The sequence below is a fragment of the Callorhinus ursinus genome, unplaced genomic scaffold (genome assembly GCF_003265705.2).
Source record: "Callorhinus ursinus isolate GAN/ISIS: 27379988/994484 unplaced genomic scaffold, GSC_fseal_2.0 scaffold1, whole genome shotgun sequence".
NCBI lineage: Eukaryota > Metazoa > Chordata > Mammalia > Carnivora > Otariidae > Callorhinus > Callorhinus ursinus.
In genome coordinates, this window is record NW_027397063.1 from 137,144,625 (window position 1) to 137,150,990 (window position 6,366).

Consider the following 6,366-nt stretch of genomic DNA (forward strand, 5'->3'; position numbering starts at 1 on the left):
CAGAGCATGCAGCCCAATGTGGGGCTCAATCCCAGGACCCTGAGATCACAACCTGAGCCAAAATCAAGAGCTAGACGCTTAAATGACTGTGCCACCCAGATGCCCCATACTTGGGCATTTAAAAATATATATGTATATATCTCCTCAAAAAATGGTGGCCTGGGCCTTTCTGGATCTCCAAAGGACTCTTAAGAATTCTTGTGAAAAAGAATTATTTTCTTGTGAGCCAAGTTTATGCCCATCGTAGTACTTGTAGTTTCCTAGGCTTCACCTTAACCAGAAAGATTGTTATTGTTAGAGAACCCAGGATAGTTTTAAAGTTGTTTAATACCCTTTTGACCATTTCGATTGTGTACCATGTGTCTGAATTATCTGTTCAAAAAATAAATAGTAATTGTAAAAGTTTTACTTCCCTCTTTGAATTCTTAGTAATCTTCAAAATTAAAAAAGTAAGCATAGTTGATGCCACTAAATATTTGTCACTTGATTGCTGGTAGACTTATTAACAATGCTTGATGGCTTCTTTGAAAACGGTCTTTGTGGAGAAATTAAATCTAGACATATGAGAGCAAACCTCAAGTCATAACCACGACTTTTAAAAATCTTTTATTCCATGTATAACAAACATAAGAGGGTATATAAGTGTTTACAGTTCAATGAATTTTCACAAACTAAACTCACTCACGTAACCAGCACCCAGATCAAGAAACGATTTCTAGCACTCCAGAAAGCCTTCCTCAAACTCCCTTCCAGTCACTAACCTCCCCCCCCAATATACCCACTCTCCTAACTTCTAACTGAATAATTTGCCTGGTTTTATATTTTATATAAATAGAATCATACAGTATATATGGTTTCATTTTTTATTTATTTTGCTCAGCATTATGTTTGTAAAACTCACCCATTTTGTTGTCTGTATAGTTATAGATTGTGAATTTTCATTGCTTTATGGGATCCCATTGCATGAATATACCATGATTTATTTGTTTGACTGTTGATGAGCAGTTGAATAGTTTTCAGTTTTATGCTGTTACAAATAGTCCTTTTATGAATATTCTAGCTCATGTATATTATGGATTGAATGGTGTCCTCCAAAAAGATATGTGAAGTACTGACCCCTGGTTCCTGTGAATGTGACTCCATTTGGAAATAAAGTCTCTGCAGGTATAATCTGCAAAGTTAAGATGAGGTCATCCTTGATTAGGATGTAAGAAGTGGAGGAGAGACACAGAGAGCACACGGGGAAAAGATGGCCGTGTGAAAAAGACACAGGCAGAGATTAGAGTAATACATCCGTGAGCCAAGGAAAGCTAAGGATTGCCAGCCATTACCAGAAGCTAAGAGAAAGACAGGGAACAGATTCTCCCTCACAGCCCTCAGAAGGAACCAAGCCTGTCTACACCCTGATTTAGGACTTCTAGCTTCCAGAACTGTGAGAGAATAGGTTTCTGTTCTTTTAAGCCGCCTAGTTTGTGGTACTCTTTTTTTCTCCGGAACACCCTAGGAAACAAATACAATGTCTTTTGGGGAACTTAGGCTGAACAGTTACCAGTGAGTGATTTTACACTCACACCAGTAGTGTATGAGAGTGATGAGCGGGATGGCTCCACATCTTCACCAGCACTTGGCATCGTCAATCTTTTTATTTTAGCCCTTCTGATGAATGTTTAGTAGCATCACATTGTGGTCTTAATTTCCCTAGTGACTAACAACGTTGAGCATCTTTTCAAATGTGCCTATTTGCCATCTGTGTATCTTCGTTAGTGAAGTCTGTTCAAATCTCCTCAGTTTTGACTGGGGAAGTGGTTTTCCTATGATTGCGTTTTGAGAGTTCTTTATGTATTCTGGATACAAGTCCTTTATCAAATAAGTGTTTTGCAAATATTTTCTTCCAGGTTTTCTTTCTCCCAATAGTATCTTTCAAAGAGAGAAAGGTTTTGATTTTGAGGTACTCTCATTTGCCAATTTCTTTTTATTATGGATTAAGTTTTCGGTTTTGTATCTAAGAAGTCTTTGCCTAGTGCAAAGAATTTTTTTCCCTGTGTTTTCCTGGTGAACTGTTTCACTGTCAGTTCCTCAAAATCTTTTCCAATTACCTCAGAACAAAACCACCTTTGTTTTGTGGAAGTTGTTAACTTGTACTCAGGTGGCTATATTTCTTTAAAAGTGTTCTAAAGTCAGCCCCCCCTCCTTTTTTATTTGTTTTACTCAGTAATGAGTGGCCAGTTAAATACTTTATGCTATTATTAATTGAGGGTATCCTTTTAATGAAATAAAGAGCTAAATGGCTTTTGGCTTTCGGCTCGGGAAGGCAAAGGTGCAACTTTCTTCAGTCGTCCCTAATCCGGGTTCATCCGACACCAGCCACCTCCGCCATGCCACCTAAGTTCGACCCCAACGAGATCAAAGTCGTGTACCTGAGGTGCACTGGTGGCGAAGTCGGTGCCACGTCTGCCCTGACCCCGAAGATCGGCCCGCTGGGTCTGTCTCCAAAAAAGGTTGGCGATGACATCGCCAAGGCAACCAGTGATTGCAAGGGTCTAAGGATTACGGTGAAACTGACCATTCAGAACAGACAGGCCCAGATTGAAGTGGTACCTTCTGCCTCTGCCCTGATTATCAAAGCCCTCAAGGAACCACCAAGAGACAGAAAAAAGCAGAAAAACATTAAGCACAGTGGAAATATCACTTTTGATGAGATTGTCAATATTGCCTGACAGATGCGACACCGATCTTTAGCCAGAGAACTCTCTGGAACCATTAAAGAGATCCTGGGGACTGCCCAGTCTGTGGGCTGCAATGTAGACGGCCGCCACCCTCATGACATCATAGATGACATCAACAGTGGTGCGCTGGAGTGCCCGGCTAGTTAACTACAAAGGAAAATGTTTCAATAAAGGATCATTTGACAACCGGGGGGGGGGGGGGGGGGGGAAGAGCTAAATGATTGGATTTCTGATGTCTTGAAATCAAAATAACTTAGTGTAAGTCTTCAAATCTTAAGCCCTGTCACTGACCTTGCAAAACCAAATTTATTAAGACACCGTGAACATTGATTACTGAGTATCTCAACAAAATATTTTTATTTGGGGCGCCTGGGTGGCTCAGTCGTTAAGCGTCTGCCTTTGGCTCAGGTCATGATCCCAGGGTCCTGGGATGGAGCCCCGCATCCGGCTCCCTGCTCAGCGGGAAGCCTGCTTCTCCCTCTCCCACTCCCCCTGCTTGTGTTCCTGCTCTCACTATCTCTCTCTTTCTGTCAAATAAATAAATTAAAAAAATCTTAAAAAAATTTTTTTTATTTGATGCATTCTCTGGTACAGGAAGTAGGAAAAAAATTTAAATTTTTAATGGACAGCAAAACCACATTTACAACTGCATAATATTCTTCTGCCACAGGTTCAGAGAGAACAAAAGAATCCAAGTAAACAAATCACAGATTCAATTAATTGATACAAGTAAGAATAAATTATGCTGACTGGAATTCTCATTATCATTTGAATCTTAGCAGGATATGAAATTAACTTCTAGATAGTAGCTATATTAGGGCATTATGGTTGTACTAGTCAATTCAGTTGCAAATGACAAAAACCCATGCAAAAACAAAAGTATTGGGGGAGATTTCTGGCTTTAAAAATATCTGGAGCACAAACTGCAGCATCTCTCTCTCTCTTTCTCTCTCTCTCTCCCCCCCCCCCCACCCATCAGTTCTGCTTTCTTCTGGCTTGTCCGGGGTCTCAAGAAGGCTCTACCAAGTCATGATAAACATGGCACCTTCTGGCATCACAAAGCAATGGAGAAAGAGTGGTCTTAGAAAAAATGGCTTGCATTTTGGAAAGAAATACAATTGGATTCCTCCATAATACTGAGACAGGGAAGCTGAAAGGACTCCATGTGAAAAAAAAAAAGTTTTTTTTTCTCTTTGCTCTTTTTCCTGATTCTATTCTTGCTAGGACCTACACCCATGCCTTACATATGCCTTAGTGTATGTCTTCCTTATAAAGGTCAAGGAGTTAATGATTTCTTTGGAGTCTTCTAGCGCAGTAGATACCATCTAAGGAGTGACAAGGCAGGGGGTGGTGGTCATGAACATCTCCAAGACCAGTGACTCCAAAAACCTTGAACACCAAGACCCCAGGCTCTAGGGCATAAGTGCCTTATGGAGGACACCTGAGCACTCATCCTTGTTCAACCAGTTCCTGGATGCCAGGGAGGACACATGCAGCAGATCACCGTCTTCAGTAAAAACTGCATACCCCCCAGGGCGCCTGGCTGGCTCAGTTGGTTGAGTGTCTGCCTTTGGTTCAGGTCATGATCCCCGGGGGGTCCTGGGATAGAGCTCCAAGTCAGGCTCCCTGCTCAGTGGGGAGTCTGCTTCTCTCTCTCCCTCTGCCCCACACCCCCCACTCATGCTCTCTTTCTCTTATTCACTTTCTCAACTAAATAAATAAAATCTTTTTAAAAAAGACAAAACTCTAGACCCCCAAGCAAAGATGAGACTCATCCTCCATTTCCTTTTTGAGTCTCCCAGATGCTCCATCTGTATCTGCTCTCTCTGTATCTTCAGTAAACTTCTCTCACTTCCAGCTGGTTCGCATTTGTGCAAAGCCAACAACCCTCTTGGCTGGTTCAGCAGGAACCCCTCCGGGTCCTTGGACTGGCCTGCCTGCATCAATACCACATACACAAGTGAACTCCAGATGGATGTAAAAATCACTATATACAGTTAAAAATGAAAAAATGTGGGACACAATCTATGTTGAGAAGGACTTCAGTGAAACTCAGAAGTACATACCACAGGGGGAAAAATTTGATAAAACTGATTATGTTCAGTGAAGGGGCAGAAAGCAGAAGGGACGCAGGGCAACTAAGGCAAGGTGGTGTGAGGTTACACTTGCTTACAGCAGGTTTCTGCAGCAACCCCTGGAAGAGAAGATACGTCAAGGGAGAGAACATGGGACAGAAGAGCTGGACAGCCGCTGCCTTTGGTTTCCACATTTAGCAAATGGAGGTGAGTTTGTTTTCATCTGGGAGAATGTACTCAGAGCTGTGGACTTCTAAAGCTTTTGTTTTCAAAGAAAGCACTAGGAGCTTTTTCTCACGCTGCATGCACAAGCCTTCACAGAAAGCAATGATGGGTGATGTCTGCACAGAGGCTCCAGCTTACACAAGTTCCACAAGCAGTCAGTGAATTCCCAGGATGCCAAAACCTTGTAGGAAGTTTGTTTCCATAAACCAAGACAGAAGTGCCTGCCGACTGTTGTTAAATAAGAAAATTCAACCGAGTAAATTTTAAAGATCTAATTGGCTTTATTCACTGATTCATGAATCAGGTGGCATCCTATCTAGCAAATAGGAGCTCAAGGAGCTGTACAAAATGAAAGACTTTCATAAGCAGAAGAGAGTGGGACAAGGATGTTATTAAAGAAGAGTGGATTGTTTGCAGCAAGGTCACCTTCCTTTAGGGGACAACAGGGGCCCGTCGGGTGGATTGCCTCACTAATGCTGATCAGGTAATTCCAGATTGGTGGTTGAACATTCCACTCCTGGAAGAAAGAGGCTGAAACTGTAATTGATTTGGGCAGTAGGACTCAGTTTGGTGACGTGGGCTTAGCACAAGTAACTCCATTGCAGCCTATTGTCTCCTTTTTAATACCATCTATGATGATCTAACTAGTGATGTTTGGGTTCTACCTTTCTTATATTTCTGGATATTAAAAGCCAACCTGTTGAGGAAAAGTATGAACTTGCCTGAGTTGGAATCGGCTCCACCTCTTACCAGCTGTGGTCTCTCTGTGCCCGAGATGTCTCATCTGTAGAACAGAGATTAGAATATAACCTACATCATAAGGCTTTGGCAGGGAGTCGTGAGTTAACGTTGTGAAGTATTTAAACAGTGCCTGGTACTTAGTAAGAGCTATAAAAACTACTGGCCATTCTTATCAAGGCCACTGGGGATTTCTCCTTCTCTGTCCAGGTTAACCCAGATCTATTTTACATCTACTAACAGCACCTGCCTTTGCTAAGAGTCTGGTTTCCTGTGTGCCCTGTAGTCAAGTCTGGCTGCTCTCCTTGGATGGGATGGAAAACTGTGTGCTTCTAGCTCTTGAGAATTTAACAAAGCTAGAAGCTGTTGTCTTTTTAAAATTCCCCATGATGACATGTAAAAATGCTATTATTAATATTACTTTTTTAAAAAAAAATGGAGAAGCTGAAGCATCAAGGAGTGATATAAATAATGAAACTCACACTGCTGGTTCCTGGGAGGTGAGATTTAAAACCAGGCATTTAGGCACCAGTCATTTCCTTCTCTTTCTGGAGACTGCTCAATAATAATGATGATAAAAACAAACATGACAGAGTGCTTAT

At 41.7% G+C, this 6,366-nt stretch overlaps 1 pseudogene; it reads left to right on the forward strand.

Annotated features, from left to right (window-relative positions):
• Positions 1 to 2,353: 2,353 nt before the first annotated feature.
• Positions 2,354 to 2,908, forward strand: LOC112823122 (large ribosomal subunit protein uL11-like; annotated as a pseudogene).
• The last annotated feature ends 3,458 nt before the right edge of the window (positions 2,909 to 6,366 follow it).